Source organism: Lissotriton vulgaris, chromosome 8 (genome assembly GCF_964263255.1).
Source record: "Lissotriton vulgaris chromosome 8, aLisVul1.2, whole genome shotgun sequence".
NCBI classification, from domain to species: Eukaryota; Metazoa; Chordata; class Amphibia; order Caudata; family Salamandridae; genus Lissotriton; species Lissotriton vulgaris.
The window spans coordinates 1,164,600,340-1,164,619,713 of NC_141696.1; the positions used below are offsets into that span (position 1 = coordinate 1,164,600,340).

The 19,374-nt window shown below is 49.8% G+C and overlaps 1 protein-coding gene across 1 annotated transcript in view; it reads left to right on the top strand.

The window, feature by feature from the left end:
• Positions 1–19,374, top strand: part of EPSTI1 (epithelial stromal interaction 1) — a 187,905-nt gene that overhangs the window by 47,738 nt on the left and 120,793 nt on the right. The gene's annotated exons all lie outside the window — the stretch shown is intronic.

Here is a 19,374-nt window from a genome sequence, read left to right on the forward strand (position 1 = left end):
TTGACAAAGGTGATTGCAGCAAACACACATTTCTATCACGCCAAGGATGTTTTGTATAAATTTGTTTGGAGCCAGATTTCAGACCTCTTGCACTTTTTGTTGCTAAACATTCAACTTGATTACACACCATACACTGTGCCACCAATGCCCTAAACCAACATTCCTTTTAAATATGGGTTAATACACTTTATTATTATGAAAAAATATACAGAAATGGGGAGAACAATTGTAAAATACTTAAAAGTAAAAGTCTACAACACATGTGGATTCTCTATTTATACTCCATACCTACTCCTAGCGATAACTTGACGTAGTAACTAAGGCCTTTGAATGATTTTCAGTAGGCTTCATATTTAGTGTGCGTTATTAGAGATGCACTCTTCATATTTGATTAAAGATTGAGGTGCATTTTAAGCTACAGCAAGAGTGTGGTTATCCCAAGCAAGCCAGCAGTTAACTTACTCAATTTAGAATGCCACAACTCAGACAGAACATAGACCATGAATAAACATTCCAACATTTAATAGACAAGCCAAGTATAACGTATCATCTTTCCTTAACATCAAATAAAATATAATCATTTTTAAAGTATGCAAAAAACACTTGGTATGAGCGTCAAACATACATACATTTTGGGGGGAGGAGCCAAGATGGCGATCTGATCGGACGTGTAGTCCCTCGGCTCCGGAGACAGTCTCCTTCTCTGTGACTATCCTGCCGGTGAACCTGTTTTTAGAAGACACGACGTGGAAGCCGATGTGCCCAGGCGTCCTGCGGTGTAATCCTGAGGCTCGCGACTCTTTGCAAGTGGGAGCAATGTCCGACTGAAGTTTGCGGCCCGCAGCGGACCCGAGTCTGGGGCCTCGAGTGGACGCTGGGGCCGGCTGCCGGGTGATCAACACCGGGCGTCAGAAGCGGCTTTGACCCGGTCGGACCATTTACAAGAGACGCGGCCGAATTTGGAACGTGTGCTCCTTTGGACTGCAGGTATTGCGTTGGTTGTGCCTGGCGAACTATCCGCAGAGATTGCATGAGTGCAGATGTCCACATCGCGACTACGGACGAGTGCTTGCACACTGCCCTGCTAGTGGCGGGAGGCTCCCGATCTTTCTACCCCCTCAATGTCGGGCGGAGCGGCTTGCTTCTGGGGCAATGTTTACGGCCTCTTTTTGGACCTGCTTAACGCCTTTCCTCGAGCTGTACGCCTTTAGCCAATATTAGCGGCCCGGCACTGCTCGAGGTTGTCCCAGTGGTGATCACGAAGTGCACAATGGAGGGCAGCTTCGGAGAGTCTGTGTCATGGAGTGATGGGGGATGTGTGGTGCGAGACGACTTGACCGGCAGTGCACATGGAACTGCTCGGGGCTATGGAGTTCTGTTGGCGGCTATTGTCTCCCTTCACTCCGAAGTGCTACACTCTGCCAAAACCCTGATCAACAAGGTGGACGTTCTAATAAGTGATCGTGGATGCTCTAAAATGGCCGCCTCGTCAGACTGTAGCGGGGTTCTTTGTTCTACGCCTGAACGCGACAAGATGGCGGCGTTGCGAAGCGGTGCCTGCCCAGCGACCCCAGATCCCGGGGTGCCTCTTGCTACTGCTGATTATTGCCCTGGCTGAAATGGAAAGTACGGACTGCAATCACGACGTGTGTTATATCCCAGCACTGTATCTCCCTCCACCCGGAGATCGCTCCAGAAGGGGCCTGACACTGAGACTTTCATCCTTGGACCGACTTCGCTCTGTGCCACGGGTGTGGCGTACTCTTGGCCCAGCTTGTTCTCATTGGCTCTGTATGTACGGGACATGGTTGAGTGCTCCAGTCGATGTTCTCTGTTTGGATTATCGTGCACGTCTCCCTGGATTCTCTGGGTTTCCGTGGTTAGCAGTGGTGGCGGAGAGAGAACGGGCCATGGGTGAACATTTATTATTGTGGTCGGGGGATCTCCTGTTGCTGACCTGGGCATGTGGGTGGTGTGTCGCTGCCTTTGACTGCGCTATGTGTTGATTCTGCATCTCTAATTTATCCTGATTGTACTGCTTAATATCACCGGGCTTTTTCCTCTGTGTTGTTGCTCGACTTGCGGGACGGTGGGGCCGGGGGACGGGCGGTGGGCTCCTCCCCACCTTTCTTATTTTTGAGAGTTATAGATTAGGATTCTTTTCTTACTCTCTATATTTCGGGACTCCTTTTACTGGGCGACAGGCACACTGCTAGGGGGGGTTGGGCCGTAGCCAGCTGCAGGGGTGCAGGGTGGGGGGTGGATGGGGGGGTTTCTGGTTTTTCTTTTAGGTTCTATGGGCCCTCTATTCTTTTATTTTTTTTATTTTTCCTTTTTCTGGGTTTAGACGTTGTGCATGTGTGGTGGGCAGCGACTCTGGCATTTTATTGCGGTTCCTATTTGTCAATCCTGTTCCTATGACGCCAGATCCAACTCGTTGTTCTTCGATATTCTGCTCTTGTCTATCCTACAGGAAAAATCTTTAAAATTAGACCCCATTATTCCTGTTACATGTCCTTAGCACCTTTTCTGTTGCAATGTACTGTGCTTGCTAGCCCTCGGGCTCGTTGCTGTACTGTATGTGCGATTTTGTCAATAAAGGTCTTCCAAAAATAAAAAAAACATACATACATTTTCATAGCTCCCATTGTTTCTTAACTCACATAATGGTGCAATTACATAGGTGGTTTGGGATCCTTACGATGCCTAGAATCACCTCTCCAAGACTGGAGTGTGCGTGTATCCTCTTGAGGCAGCATATCCACCACCTACCACACAAGAATTCTCCCCCATATTTCCTGGCATACACAACTGATCACCCATCGTCGACATGAAAACACAGCACTTATCCTTCTTTCCCATACAATCTCCCCTATTAGATACAAATCCACACTTCTGAGGGTCCATCTTTCACTGTACTCCAGAATGACGGAGACACAATGAATTTCTATGATCTTAAAAGGAGTCCTGAACTTAGATAAACCCCCTCTCACACAATCTGACCTTAACCCAATCATCAGCTTTTAACTTGCCTAATGTCTATCATGCCTCCCTTTAACACCCACTGTTTCAACCTTGCAGGAACTATCTTTGTACCTGAACTGTACCACACATCAATTCAAATGGTGACTATTGAGTTCCACTATTTACCGTAGTGTGGTGTACCCAAATCGTATTCGTAACCATCTCTAGATTTTGGCCATTAGTATAGGCCATATTTGTATGGTCCATTTGACCATTCTGTTGTCCCGTTAAACAATGCCAACAGCTTATGGTTTGTAAAGTTGCACACAAATGTGCCTAATGCCACAAGCCCATTGAAAGACCTGCATTTCTCTTGAGGTAAGTTGAGTTCCTGTATCTGTTATAATTACAAATGGCAATCATTTCTCGGAAAATGTTGACCTAAAATTTTGCATAGTCGCCCTCTTAGTGATCTCTCTCATGAACCTCCCAATTGACCACTTTGAATGGACATCCATCACAACCAACGAAAACCTTAAATCTCTTTCAAGTAATTTCAAAGACCCAATGAAATCCATGCACACAGTGTGCCAAGGTTTACCGGGGTCATCAATATGGCCCAAGTCCTACTGTACACCCACTTTCAGTCTTTAATCACCCTCCCTGCAGTCTCTGCTATTTTCCACCCAAGTGGTAACTTGGTTGTCCAACCCAGGCTTCCAAAATTCAGATTTAAGTTGTTTTTGTTAGGGTCTATCCCAGGTGTCCTCCATGTGATATGTTTATCAACCTTGAGTGTAAACCAACCAGTGGCACAAATCATTTGCCCCGCATCAATATTTCTTTCCACACACAATGGTGACTCAGTACTCCCGTTCCTACTAGCCAATATGAGAAGACACTTAACCTCCTTAAATGTAGCATCAGAGTCCATTTCACCTACACGCTCCTTAACTATAAAAGCACCAGCACCCCAAGCAACAGCATCCTGCACGGAGTCTACTGTGCCCTCACTCTCCTTTGCAATCACTGCATGCCCATCAGCCAATCACCAGTCAGTAGACAAATAGGAAAGGCAGTCCGCTTTAATTATTATTATTTTTTTAACTATAGCAATATTCTTGTAGCCTGGCAAGTCTTGGTGGACCCTTATGAGGACGACTCAGAAATAAAACTTGAAGAAATACCTTGACCAAGGGTCTATGGTCTGTAGTAACAAAAATTGCACATCTCACATGTAGGTACAAAAATACTCCACACCATATGCTGCTGACAGAGCCTTCCTCTCAATGATAGATTAGTTCTATTCAGAGCCTTTGAGGCAAAGGAAACCTTATTTTCTTTATTTCCCATGAAGTTGATTTCGAACTGCACTAAAACCTGTGGCACTGGCATCAACATTAAGTATTGATTTAAGCCAAACAGAAATAAGATACCTGTGTCTCAAATCTCATCTTTGAGTGAATCAAAACACTTGTGGTGATAAACCCCGATAAAATGTCAACCTTTCCTTAACAGGGTTCTGAGGCACTCTGTTTTGTCAAGGAACCCCTCAACAAATGTAAAATAATTTTCTATGAGCCCTATAAAGGTTTGTAACTGGTCCTGGTCTCTAGGTGGATGGGTTATCTTAATGGTACTTACCAGATTGGCTTTTGGTTTAACTCCCTCAGCAGATATGGTGTAACATAAGTATTCAATTTGTTCTTCCAAGAACTTACATCTGTTTTGTCTTAGTGTGAGGCCCACCGCTTACAGTCTGCGTAATGCTTGTGTAAGTGCTAGATTGTGGTGTTCAATGGTCTCCTCAAATATCAATCTCCCTTTGCGCGAACTTGATGGTGGCATGCACATATCATAGTGTCAATGGTCTCACCTTGAAACTCCCAGCGGGAAGTGTCCTTGGATAATACTGTAGCAGTGGGCCATTCCTCCTTAACCAGAGTCCACTATATGTTCTCCCACCCTGCCATTGATTGTAAATTTTGGTTTTGGTCTGCAGTTCCTCCTTTATCCTTAAGATCATTATCTATATTATATAACTTCCTGTTTTTGAATTTATATGTTGTTGTTGAAAGCATTGTTTTCACAGTTCCTGCCAATGGAAGGTAATGCAACTCAGAGGGACTAGTCATCTCTCTTTGAGGCCTGTCCCAACCTAGCTCCATCAACTTCTCCCAGCAGACGATTCGCCTCTGAAAGAATGCCTGATGGTACCTTTTCAGATCTTCATATTGAACCAATCTGCATATTGAACCTTTTGCCTAACTTTCCAGCCGTTTTGAACACTTCCTGGAAAATGTACTTTCTTGGATTTGGATTTAGTCCTTCCATTGACCCTACTCCCTATAAGGATCGAAAAGTGTAAACTTATCTCAAATCTAGCCGGGAGCTAAAAAAATAATGAGGTTTGGGAGGAGACATGTTAACTTCGTAGAGACTGATGGAGCTAAAAAGATCAGCTAATCAGATTTTTACATTTATATTGATTTTCAGTTTTTTCCTCAGCAACTTTACACCAAGTCAATCAAAGGATTGTAGTGGTTTAGGGTTTTTATGCATTGTTTTGTGCAACTCTTCTCCATGATTCTAGTTGTAGCAGAGAGCACAAAATTATAAAGAAATGTGAAGAAGATACAAAAGCTTAGTCCGGCAACCCCACTATGTCCATATCTCAATTTTCTACAGATTCGTCAAATAGGGACAAAATTAATTTGAATAAAATATGCTTTTGATGTGGTTTGGATATCTGAGACTTAAAGACAAGGGTGCTTTTTCCTTCTCTGAAATATGTATATACAAGACCCTGAGAATATCTAGTTGTCTGTTGCTTATCTGTCAGTATTATGGAATGTGCAGCCTGATGCAACCTTTTCAAGTAGGTCTACTGTGGATGAACTTGTACAATATAATCTTAGCCAACTCCCTCTTCCTTCTCAATAGGCTCTGTGCCTCACACAGGAAGGCCAATGAGTTCAATGCTCCCAAATACCAATCTTCTCTCACTGAGTGATCCAACTTTACCCAGATTTGGAACGTGCTAATGAACATCAATGCAAGAGCTGTCCAAATCTGTCCATTGGATAAGTTGCCTGGTGACCGGATCAACACAAATCATATTCAGCACTGTGATGTGGCTGGAAGACAACAGCAGGCACCATTAGTAAATCGGTTACCAACACGAATTTGGACTACATGATTATATGGACCCTCCCAGGATGTGGATTTGTTCCCTTGAAGCTGGCCAAGTACTTTGCTTCTTGGATTGATAAGGACCCAAGTTCCGTTAGCAATACGATTTACTTTTAAGTCTTTAATCTGTGCATTTAATACCAGCTGTTTCATCCATAAAGGAAGAGAAAAAGGATGTTGCTTGAGTCTTCTTACTCCCAAGAGGTCCTATTTGTTTGATTATTAGGCTTCTTGGCAATGTGCTGAGCCCCAATAAGTCGCTTCCTCTTAGTGTTCAATAGCTTCCCACATTCCATTTACTTATGCATAGAGCATCCTTCCTTCTTAGCAGTAAGAGTTGGTATTTCGTTTTTTCTGGTTACTAACCAGTGGTTTTTTTTCTGATTAATGAAGAATTGACCTGTTGCATCTAGGTTATTTTTAGGGAAAGTGCAAATTCTGAATGATAGTAGAAGAAAGTGTATCTCAAGACAGATTAAGTATGCTGGTTTTCCATTAAGCTCTAAATAATGGAATTATCCCTTTTTTTAATGTTCATTGTGTCTCATTCATTCTTGTATGTGTGTTCACACATACGAAGGCTTATTTAAGTAAGTTAATTTAACTAGGCTTGGGTACAATTTTAAGTAAGTTGCATATTTACAAAAACTCCACAAGAAGCTAGGTGATAATGCAGCGCACCCCTTATCTTTATTAGCTCCCTAATTGACTCCTGGCAGAATGCTTGCACACTCAAATAACACTACAGCACACCCTCCATCTCCCAGTCCGCCTATTCATGCATATTCCATTTACACACCAACACTTCACACCGATATACAACACATCTCTTTGAACAACAACAATGTTCCAAACAACAAAAGGATAATACACTTCATTCAAACCAGTTCATTCACTCTTTTACGTCACGAAGGAGAATCGGTATTACAAAGAGAGGCACATTGATTAGACCTCACTGACCCAGCTTAATGCACTACCAGTCAGTCATAATGTCAAAAGCATTCAAATATGCTTACTGCAACACAGAACCATTTATTTCACACCTAGTCTTACCCTCCATAAATCCCTACAACCACTGACACGTGAAAAAACAGAAATCCAAGAGGCAAATACCACCAAGGTTATACGCACCACACCCCTAACTGTTTCACAGAAGACCATTACTTATCTGCCTTGTGGAAGGCTCTCTACACTGTGATCAACCCAACTCACAACACTTTTGATCTAGAATTTACCGGGGGTAGAATACTACAGCCAAGTACTACACCAGTGAAATATACCCATACCTCAGGTCGACCCTAAGCCCTTCTGACAGGAATGCATGATAACCAGCTTCCCTCACATGCGGTCCTACAATACAAGTTTTGCACAACTTTAATTCAGTGGGGGCTCCATACTGCAGTCCGATTCACACTAGTTCAAGGGCTAAATACCCTAGACCGACAATTCAGCACAGCATGCATCCAAAACAACTGTCAATTTGAAGCCTGTGAACAGACTACACATTCGTAGTCCGATCGCTCAAACCTTGAGTTACAACCTTGGACTAGTGGCACCAAATCCTAGCCTGACAATAACCGGACCCCACTGCATGGGACGACTGCCCACATTTCACAATCTCATCAAAGTCTCAAACGTGCACCTCCAAAAGAATAGATCTTACATTTTCACAACTACTTACTCACCACATCTGATCATTGCCTAACTTATGATGGAAACTCCATGCTCAAAATATGTACTAAACCGTGTCACAATCGCAAAGCAATGTACATGCTGAGAAACCCTTCACATGTACTAAATGCTTACATTCACCCAAAATAGCTGAACCACCTCACCAGAAAATAACATTGCTGTGTCCCCAGGTCAATGAAATGGCCAAAAGATTCAAGGCCACCATAAAGAAGCTGGTGCAGGGGGCCAGGATGACACAGAAGCCAAGTGACCAAGACGTACGCCAAGTTCTAGATGACTACCGCAACACATCTCACAGTTCCACAGAGAAGTGCCTATTGGAACTCGTGATAGGGAAAAGGATTTGGACAAGAGTTATGCAACAAGAAAAATTGACTCATCCAGATCATGAAGTCCTAGCAGCTCAGGATAAAGAATCCAAAACGAAAATGAAAAAGCACACAGTCACATCTGCACTCAGAGCAGGAAACCTTGTGTTAGTGCGACAATGGCAAAGCTAAAAGTCTGAACCTAGTTTTCTGACCAAAACGCGTGCTATTACCAGAGTCAAAAGCACCATGGTAACTGCAGTATCCGGGCCTCACTCTATAATCCGAAAGAGTTCACACTTCAAAAAATTCCATGTACCTGAAGAAGAATGTGAAAATAAACACTGTAATGACTGAAGGCTACAATGCTGTCTGCACAGAGTGTGATAGGAATTAGACCATTGAAGTACGGGGGCCTCCCATAGAACTAAGAAGTAGGATAGGACACTGGAGATTGGTTGCAGCCATCGTATAGCAGCCTATGCACATCATAAACAATGAAAAAACCCAGGTGATTGATTGAGGAAATATGAACAAACGCTGAAACTGGAAAGTAGTGTCTTCGGCAGCTGTTATCTTTACAAATCTTAAAGGATAAGGACATGAAGCTTTGCCCACTTTCGCCGATCTTTTTAATTAGCTCCTGTCCTTTGTAAATGGTGGCTTTTCATTGGTCAATAGGCTTAGCAGTCCCTCCTTAGTACTGTCTTTTCTCTTCTTGTAACCTCCAGTGAGGACACCCCCTGCTACATTTGTTGTTACTCGGTAGGTTTTAATTACAGCCTCCGGGCACAATTTTCTTAAATAGGTGTTAGACGGACCGGGAGGGTCGGCCGAGATTACGGGGAGAGGTCTCCAGGGAGAGCCGTCTCCAACGACTGTACAGATAAGTAACTTCCCCCCCACAGACGGACACCACACAAGATTGAAGGTTAACGAGACTTTATATGCACTTCTTAGGTTACGTTGATATAATACAAGGAGGTCTGGACTCAGGGGTCCCCTCGGTTCTGATCTCTGGTTGAGGAAAAGGGTAGCGGGACAGTCTTAGTTACCAATGAGTTCAATAGCTCTCAATCCTCGAGCTCGGCGTGGTTGCTGGTCGGGCCGTGGAGGAGCCAAGCAGGTCCCGAGATGGCTGAAGGGTGGTCGGCGGGCCGTGGAGAAGCCAAGCAGGTCCCGATATGGATGAAGGATGGTCGACGGGCCGTGGAGAAGCCAAGCAGGTCCCGATGCAGATGACAGTTACAACGGTCCGCGGCCTCGCCAGCAGATCCGGACGACGGTGAAGGATGAAGGTTACGACGGCTGTGGCAGCGCCAACAGGCAGGATGATGGTGCACAGGACAGAGCTACGGCAGCGCCAGTAGTCCGTCCAGGATGAGTTCTTCTTTCGTCTCTCGACTCCAAGATACAACTGCGTTCCTGTTCTGGAGCTGCCCCAGTTATAGGGCTGGCGTGCTTTGATGTCCGGACCCTCGCACTTGGAGGTCGGGAGGTCCGGGATGAGGGAGTCCAGACACCCAGCAGGGGGGTGGAGCCAGCGCCCGGGGAGGCGATGGGCGAGCGGCACTGGCCGGGGGAGAACCATCGACACCTCTTTCTCCCATTGACTGGCCAAGTAGCTCGCTCACCTCCTGGGTGGAGGGTGGTGCCGGAATGTCTGAGGCCGGGCTAGGCCCAGGGTTGAGGTCGATCGGGGGCCAGGCGGCCTCGTGGCGAAGTGTCCAAGATGGCGGCCCGGGCTGGGCGCGTGGGCCGGCCGTGGATCGGACCCACGAGGTTATCATGCTCGGGGGCAGGTGTCCCTGAGGGGACGTAGGACGTGCAATGGTGGGGTGTGGTGCTTGTATGACTGGCTCGGGCTTGGTCGAGCCGGGGGAGAGCGGCCCGTCACGTGGCCTGTCCAACATGCGTCCCCCCCAGCTGAAGGCGGGGAGAGTTACCCATCCTCTTGGGGACTCTCTTCGTCGAGGCGGAAAAACCGGGACAGGCCATCCGCGTTGGCGTGGTCAGACCCAGGCCGGTGTTCAACGGTAAAGTCCATACCTTGCAAGGAGATGGACCAGCGTAGCAGTTTTGGGTTTTCCCCCCGCATATGCATCAACCACTGCAGGGGTCGGTGGTCAGTCTGCACCCGGAAGTGGGTGCCAAAAAGGTAGGGTCGGAGCTTCTTGAGGGCCCATACCACAGCGAAGGCTTCCCTCTCTATGGTGCTCCAGCGTTGCTCCCGTGGTAGGAGTCTCCGGCTGATGAAGGCCACCGGTTGATCAAGGCCTTCGGTGTTCACCTGGGACAGGACCGCCCCAATGCCCTGGTCGGAGGCGTCCGTCTGGACGACGAACTCCCGACTGTAGTCTGGGGCCTGGAGTACAGGAGCGGAACACATGGCGGCCTTTAGCTGTTCGAAGGCCGCTTGACACTCTGGGGTCCAGTTCACCTTCTTGGGCTGATTTTTCGACGTGAGTTCGGTGAGAGGCCCCACGATGGTACCATAGTCTTTCACGAACCTTCGGTAGTAGCCCGTGAGGCCCAGGAAGGCTCGCACCTCAGTTTGAGTGTTAGGGGGTTGCCAGTTCTGGATGGCGGCAATTTTCAGTTGAAGAGGGGCCACTAGACCGCTTCCCACTTGGTGTCCGAGGTAGGTCACTGACCCTTGTCCAATTTGACATTTGCTGGCCTTGATCGTGAGGCCAGCTCGCTGAAGGGCTTGCAACACTGCCTGGAGGTGGTGGAGGTGCTCGGTCCAGTGGTGGCTGTACACAGCGATGTCGTCCAGGTAGGCGGCGCTGAACTCTTCGAGCCCCGCCAGGACCTGATTGACGAGCCGTTGGAAAGTCGCTGGGGCATTTTTCATGCCGAAGGGCATGACCGTGAAGTGATAGTGGCCATCGGGGGTGGAGAAGGCAGAACGTTCTTGTGCTCGGGGTGTGAGGCCGATTTGCCAATAGCCTGCCGTTAGATCGAAGATGCTGAGGTAACGGGCAGCGCCCATTCGGTCGACCAGTTCATCTGCCCGGGGGATGGGGTGTGCGTCCGTTCTGGTGACTTCATTCAGGCCCCGGTAGTCGACACAGAACCGGAGTTCGGGTGTGGTTCCGGGGGCGGCTGCTTTGGGGACCAGTACGACCGGGCTGGCCCATGGACTGTCGGAGGGCTCGATGACCCCGAGCGTGAGCATCTTAGTTACTTCCGCCTGGATGCAGGCCCGTACCCGATCAGGTACGCGGTAGGCCCGGTGGCGGATAGGAGGGCTGTCTCCGGTGTCCACATCGTGCACACACCAGGAAGTGACACCTGGGGTGAGGGAGAACAGGCTGGCAAATCGTGATAGGAGGGCTTGGCACTCTTGGCGTTGTTCCTGGGTGAGGGTCTCCGAGAGTCGGACCCCATCCACGGAGCCGTCTTGCTCCTGGGTCCGCAAGAGGTCAGGGAGAGGCTCGGAGTCGTCCTCAACCCCGTTGTCTGTGGCCATCAAGAGGCTGAGTTCTGTTCGTGCAAAGTGGGGTTTCAGTCTGTTGGTGTGGAGGACTCGGAGCGGATTCCGGGCGGACTCCATATCGATCAGATAGGTGGCGGGTCCCTTGCGCTCGATTACCTTGAAGGGTCCCGTCCATTTGTCTTGGAGAGCGCACGGTTCTGTGGGGGACATTACCCAGACCTGTTGCCCCGGCTCGAATTCAATAGATGAGGCGTTCTGGTCATACCATCTCTTCATGTCCTCTTGACTGGCCTCTAGGTTGGCTTTCGCTAGGTCTCTGAACCGCTGGGACTGGTTGCGGAGGGTGAGGAGGTACCGGAAGACATCTGGAGGACTCTTGGCCGGAGGCAACTCCCAGCCTTCTTTGATCAGGCTGAGTGGCCCCCGTACTGGGTGCCCATAGAGCAGCTCGAATGGGCTGAAGCCTAGGGACTTCTGTGGGACCTCCCGGTAGGCGAAGAGGAGGCACGGCAGCAGCACGTCCCACTGGCGACGGAGGGGTTCTTCCAATCCCCCGATCATCCCTTTTAGTGTGCGATTGAACCGTTCAACAAGTCCGTTTCCTTGGGGGTGATAGGGGGTCGTGAAGCGGTAGGTGACCCCACACTGTTGCCAGAGGGACTTCATGTATTTGGAAATAAAGTTCGTGCCTCTGTCACTGACGACTTCTCGGGGGAACCCCACACGGGAGAAGATCCCCATCAGGGCCCTGCCGACCACTGGGGCTGTGACGGTCCGGAGAGGAATAGCCTCAGGGTAGCGGGTGGCGTGGTCCACTAGTACTAGGATGAAGCGATGGCCTTGTCTTGTACGTGGGTCTAGGGGTCCCACAATGTCTATTCCGACCCTCTCAAATGGGGTTGTGACTACGGGAAAGGGTTGCAGGGGGGCCTTTAATTTGCGGCCGCTCTTCCCACTGGCTTGGCACGTGGGGCAAGATCGGCAATGCTGGTGCACATCGTTTCTCATTTTTGGCCAGAAGAAGTGGGTCACTAGGCGGCTGTAGGTTTTATCTTGTCCCAGGTGCCCTGCCAGGGGGACATCGTGGGCCAGATTTAGCAGGAAGTCTCTAAAGCGGAGTGGCACCACTAGTACTCGGTTGGCCCCCAGCTCGGCGATTCGTTGCTCGCTGTACAGTAGGTCATTGTCCCAGTAGACCCAATGAGCTCCGGAGGTATCCCCTGCGCTTTGGGCGAGCGCTTGTTGTCGGAGTCCCTCAAGGGAGGGACAGGTCTTCTGCTCCTGACGAAATTGTTCTTGTGTGGGCCCCCCTTCTTGAGCCCACTGGTCGAGATTAGCAAGGTCGGAAGGTTGAGCAGGTTCGAGGGGGATGCACTGGTCGGGGGTCTCGGCGGGGGCGACCGGAGGCGGAGGCGCCGGCCATTCTGGTTCCTCCGGGTGATGGTTGGCACGGGCGGCCATAGACCGGGTGGTGACGCACGCCCAGTCTGGGACGCCCAACATCCCCAAGTGTTCTTTTCGCTCCACGGCTGCCCACGGGGAGCTTTCCAGGTCATTTCCGAGGAGGCAGTCCACGGGGGCGTCGTCTCGGACCGTTACTTTCAACATGCCGGAGACCCCTCCCCATTCAAAGGGGACGCAGGCCATCCGACACAGACTCTCCGAGTTGTCGGCTGATCGTACAGGGCAGAGAATGTTCGGTAGATATTGCTCTGGGGTCACCAGATGACAGCGGACGGCTGTCACACTGGCCCCGGTGTCTCGAAGGGCTTCGGCCCGTTGTCCATTGATGCTCACCCATTGGCCGTACTTCTGGGTGTTAGCGGGTAGGGGGACCCGCGGGACCATGTCTCTTCCCCCTAAGCACGCGAGAGTCATGGCGGCTGGCTCCCACCCTTGATACTCTTGCTCGTCTGTTTCTTGTTCCTCGGAGATCTGTTCTTCCCCTAGTGCCGCGGCGGTCACCTGGCGGGGTCTTGGGCTCTGATACTGCGGGCAGCTTGGGTCATTTGCATAGTGGCCGACTCGTTGGCATCGGTGACATGTAACATTGGCTCTGTATCCCGGTCGCGCCGGGGTGCTGCCCCGGTTGGCCGGGGGGGTGGTGCTGGTAGTGGGGGCGGCCGGAGTGTTGTCTCTTCCTCGTCCTTGGCCCCCTCCTCCTCCTCTGGATCGGTGGTGACCATTGTTGTTCCTGTTCTGCTCGTAGGACCCATTCCGGCCCACTCGGGTGATCTCCCACCGGTCAGCTTCGGCTGCGAGCTGCCGGGGATCGGTTAACTTGCTGTCGAGGAGGTGTTGGCGTAGTTCAATGAAGCAGTTGTTGGACAGATGCTCCCATACCATCAGATTGAACAACTGCTCGTAGGTCGTGACGTTGTTCCCTCTGATCCAGCCTTCGAAGGCTCGGCTAAAGTACGTTACATAGTCCACCCAAGTTGTACCTGGAATGCGTGTGCAGTCTCGGAACCTCTGACGGTACATCTCGGGCGTGAGGCCATAGCGAGTGAGGAGGGCCGCTTTCATATGGTCGTAGGAGGTCATCTGGTGGTCTGGGAGCTGTAACAGAGTATCGCGGCCCTCATTGAGGAATTTGCCCCATAGGCCGGCTCCCCAGTCGGCTCTATCGATCCGGTGCGCAGTCATCGCGATTTCATATGCTTTAAACCATTGCTGGATGTCGTCTTCTCGAAAATATTCTCGGACCACATCCTTGGGGATGTGCACTTTTTTGTCCGTGGTCCCGGGGGTGGACGGTCTGTCGGGCACCCCTAATTCTTTATTCTGTTTGCGCAGGTTGATCTCGGCTAGGTTCCGCTCGTGCTCGTACGTTAGTCTTTTTTCCTCGAGCTCCCTTTGCCTCTGTTTCTCCTCTCTTTCTTCTCGGAGGCGAAGGTGCTCTAAGTTTATTTTTTGCTCGGCCAATTTGAGTTCTATGTCCATCTTGAGTCGGGCCATTTCAAGTTCGTGTAGTCGGGCTTTTTCTCTTTCTTGGATTTCGTCTTGCGAGAGACCCGTTCTTTGCTCTTCAGGGGCCGTGTTGGTCTTTTTCGCGGTGCTTTGCTCCGGGGCTTCGACATCCCCGGTCTCTGCCCAAGATTCTAGGGCATGCTTAAAATCGTCCTTGGTACTTAGTCCGGTGGTAGCGATACCTAGTTCGATGCAGAACTGCTTTAGTTCACGATGGCTGTATTCCTCTAGCTTTTCCATTTGGAACTTCTCAGTTGATCCGCTCTCTTTAGTCGACATTGTTGTTCGTTGTGGGGTGAGCTACTCTCTGTACGTTATGCGGTGATTCGGATCGCGCCGCTGGCCACCAATGTTAGACGGACCGGGAGGGTCGGCCGAGATTACGGGGAGAGGTCTCCAGGGAGAGCCGTCTCCAACGACTGTACAGATAAGTAACTTCCCCCCCACAGACGGACACCACACAAGATTGAAGGTTAACGAGACTTTATATGCACTTCTTAGGTTACGTTGATATAATACAAGGAGGTCTGGACTCAGGGGTCCCCTCGGTTCTGATCTCTGGTTGAGGAAAAGGGTAGCGGGACAGTCTTAGTTACCAATGAGTTCAATAGCTCTCAATCCTCGAGCTCGGCGTGGTTGCTGGTCGGGCCGTGGAGGAGCCAAGCAGGTCCCGAGATGGCTGAAGGGTGGTCGGCGGGCCGTGGAGAAGCCAAGCAGGTCCCGATATGGATGAAGGATGGTCGACGGGCCGTGGAGAAGCCAAGCAGGTCCCGATGCAGATGACAGTTACAACGGTCCGCGGCCTCGCCAGCAGATCCGGACGACGGTGAAGGATGAAGGTTACGACGGCTGTGGCAGCGCCAACAGGCAGGATGATGGTGCACAGGACAGAGCTACGGCAGCGCCAGTAGTCCGTCCAGGATGAGTTCTTCTTTCGTCTCTCGACTCCAAGATACAACTGCGTTCCTGTTCTGGAGCTGCCCCAGTTATAGGGCTGGCGTGCTTTGATGTCCGGACCCTCGCACTTGGAGGTCGGGAGGTCCGGGATGAGGGAGTCCAGACACCCAGCAGGGGGGTGGAGCCAGCGCCCGGGGAGGCGATGGGCGAGCGGCACTGGCCGGGGGAGAACCATCGACACCTCTTTCTCCCATTGACTGGCCAAGTAGCTCGCTCACCTCCTGGGTGGAGGGTGGTGCCGGAATGTCTGAGGCCGGGCTAGGCCCAGGGTTGAGGTCGATCGGGGGCCAGGCGGCCTCGTGGCGAAGTGTCCAAGATGGCGGCCCGGGCTGGGCGCGTGGGCCGGCCGTGGATCGGACCCACGAGGTTATCATGCTCGGGGGCAGGTGTCCCTGAGGGGACGTAGGACGTGCAATGGTGGGGTGTGGTGCTTGTATGACTGGCTCGGGCTTGGTCGAGCCGGGGGAGAGCGGCCCGTCACGTGGCCTGTCCAACAATAGGTTTGTCCTGCCTGCAATATAGGAAGGACACGCTTTCCAACTTAACATTTTTTTTAAATCATTTATTCAGCGCGGCATGCCTCAGCAAGAAAGGCGGCCATGCTTTTCTTTTGTTATATGCTGGCTGAACGCAGCCGCATGCCTTTCCTTTTTAGTTTTATTTTTTATTTTGTTTTTACAATGGTGGCACCCACGCTTTAGCTTTAAACATCTTAAGTTAAAGTGCGGGTGCTGCGATTGCTTTGAAAGTACACAAATAGGGAAAAAATTGCACATTTTTTCTATTTGTTTACTTTTAAAGCAATTGCAGCACCAGCGCTTTAGCTTAAGATGCTCAAAGCTAAAGCGCGGGTGCCAATATCATAAGAAAAGTAAATGAATAGAAAAAAAGAGTGCACCCGCCATTTACTTTTGCTAAAATCGCGGGGCCCATGCTTTAGCTTTCAAAATCTTAAGTTAAAGCACAGGTCCCGCAATTGCTTTAAAAGTAAAGAAATATTTTTTTAAAGTGCACTTTTTTTTCTATTTGTGTACTTTTAAAGCTTTCGTGGCACCGGCGCTATAGCGTTCAACATCATATGCTAATGCGCGGGTGCCACAATTGCGTAAGATCTCACATTTGCAAGAGTTTGAGCTATTGGTTTTGTAAATGACCATGCCTTTTTTGGGGTCGATTCCGATCCGGTAAAAAGCGCTCCAAATCGTCGCACGGAGCGTTTTTCCTCCGTACGAATCGTACCCGTACGTACGACGAAGTACGATTCGTACCAGGAGCCGTACTCCGTACGAATCGTACAAGACACCGTACGACTCGTATCCCCGTACGAATCGCCCTCGGAACTCGCAGTACGCGACTTCTGTACGGTTTGCGGCTGCTCTTTCCGACCCGGCAAGTACGATTCGTGTTGGGTACGCTCCGTACAACCCTTTTTCTACGGGAGCTGAAAACTGCCGTAAAAGCAGAGTTCGCCCCGAAACAGGTACAGAACGCCCCCCACCCCCCGGGTACGGCGCGTTCCCCCCCATGATCGCAGGGGTACGGCGCGTACCCCTGCGATCATGGGGGGTACGCGCCGTACACCCAGCGTACATGGGGTACGCACCGTACCCCATGTACGGTGGGTGTACGGCGCGTACCCCCCATGATCGCAGGGGTACGTGCCGTACCCCTGCGATCATGGGGGGTACGCGCCGTACGGTGTGTATGTGATTGTGCGCTTTTCCGTACGGATCGCCCTTACCTGACGTGGACCGTACGACTCACGTCCTGATACCCTGGTCCGGATCGTACTCGCCGGGTCGTACGGTGTGTGTACGAGTCGTACGGAGACGGCTACGGACGGAACTTTTACCGGATCGGAATCGGCCCCTTGTGTTTACAAAATCTGCAAGATGTGTTTATGCACCGTTTGCAGGTTTTGTAAAAACCCAAATGAAAGGCATTATAATTTACAATGCCAGTAGCCCAAAAGCGAGAACGATTGCATTGCAAGTGTTTGTTTAGTTTTGCTTCTCTTGCTCGCTCGCTCTCTCACTCACTCACTCACATTCTCTCTCTTTCACTCTTTCTGTCCCATTTCAGGCGTTTGCCTTCCTCTCATTCTCTTCCGTTGAAATAGGGGGGGAGATATCACATGTCACGGAGGGACAAGGCAAGGGCGGCACTAGGATCATTCATGAAGGAGCTGGCCACTACCTCCGGACATTAGAGGTAGGAGACAAAGGTGGTGGTGGGAAATAGTAAGAGGTGGATTGGGTATACACACACACACACTTTGCCCAGGGAACCACGAGGGAGAAAGAGGGATTGGCCTGCTCTGTACATAACCGCATTTGCAATAGCAATAAAGGCCACATAGCTCACTTGCCCAGCTTTGTCTTTCTTCAGGCGTTAAAACATGACATAATTTCTCAAATGCATTCAATGAATTACCCATGTCCCAACTCTCCAGTATTGACTGTCGCACACTGGAGTGAGCTCTTGCATAGCTGGAACACATGCCCAATACAGCAAATCAAACGCCAGTTTGAATTCGTGCTTATGCTGCTGCAAGAGTGCTCACTGGCAACTCTATTCCCATTTGACCAGAAACAACTGGTCAAGAAACCACACGGTTTAGGTTGGCTGCTGAAAATTTGCAATAAAGATTGATAAACTTAATCTGAGCCTCCGGTCCTGACATAGAATGTGAAATGCCAAAGTTTGGACCTTGGATTTGGGCAAGACCATGTGGAGAGGAGGAAGTGAATGAACTTATTTATTTTCCTTGTTCACAGTGTTTACCAAGTGTATCATTCTGCTTGGAAAGGAGTTAACTGTCTGATGTTCTAGCCATCTTGAGGACAGGAAAACTGTCAATTTCCTGTGTCAAAGTTTCCCTTGTTCCTTTGAAGGGACTGCAGGCGGCAATATGCATGCCTATTTTCTAAAATGGTTTTAGATCTGTCTGTTATTTCGCCACTTATTTAAAAATGCTGCTTTTGAATGAATAAATGAATGACTACTCATTTATATCGCGCATGGTTACCCAAGGGCATCCCAGCGCTTCAGTGGACCAATTCATCCCCAAAGATTTAAGGAAATAGGAAGGTTTTCAGCATGTTTCTGAATCTAAGATGGTTCTCCTCCATCCGGATAGAGTCGGGCAGGCTGTTCCAAAGTTTTGCTGACTGAACAGCAAACCGCCTGCCACCCATACGGCTTCTCCTTATTCTGGGAAGTGCAAGAAAGTTCTTATTGCTGGATCTAAGGGTCCTGTTGGTTTGATATGGACAAAACAAAGGCTCAATAAGATCAGATCCTATTTTGGTTAGAGCTTTGTGGACAATGGTCATAGCCTTAAATTCAATCCTTTGTTGAACCGGCAGCCAATGAAGCTGCCGGAGCGCTGGTTTGGCTGAAGTTCTACGAGGAATCTGTAGTAGCATCCGGGCTGCGCAGTTCTGTACAGTCTGCAGGACCTTAAGTGTCCCCTGTGGGGCTCCTAGGTAGACTGCATTAGAGTAGTCAAGGCGCGTTAAAATCAGGGCCTGGACTAATATCCGCCTTGCTTCAAATGGAAGGAGCCCAATGATTTTCCTGAGTGATCTCATCAAAGCGTAACAGGTGGCTGCTACTTTCTGGGCTTGCCCCAGAAAACTAAGCGCTGGGTCCAGCCATACTCCCAGACTCTTGATTTTTTCTTTTGGGGGGGGGGGGAGGCTGGCCCAGAGTGTCAGGCCACCAGCCATTCACCAAAGAGGGTGCGTCATGCCCTAGCATCATGATCTCTGTCTTTACTCCGTTAAGTTTTAGGAAGGAGTTATCCATCCATTCACGGACTCTGCTAAGGCAGGAGGAAAGTCTGTC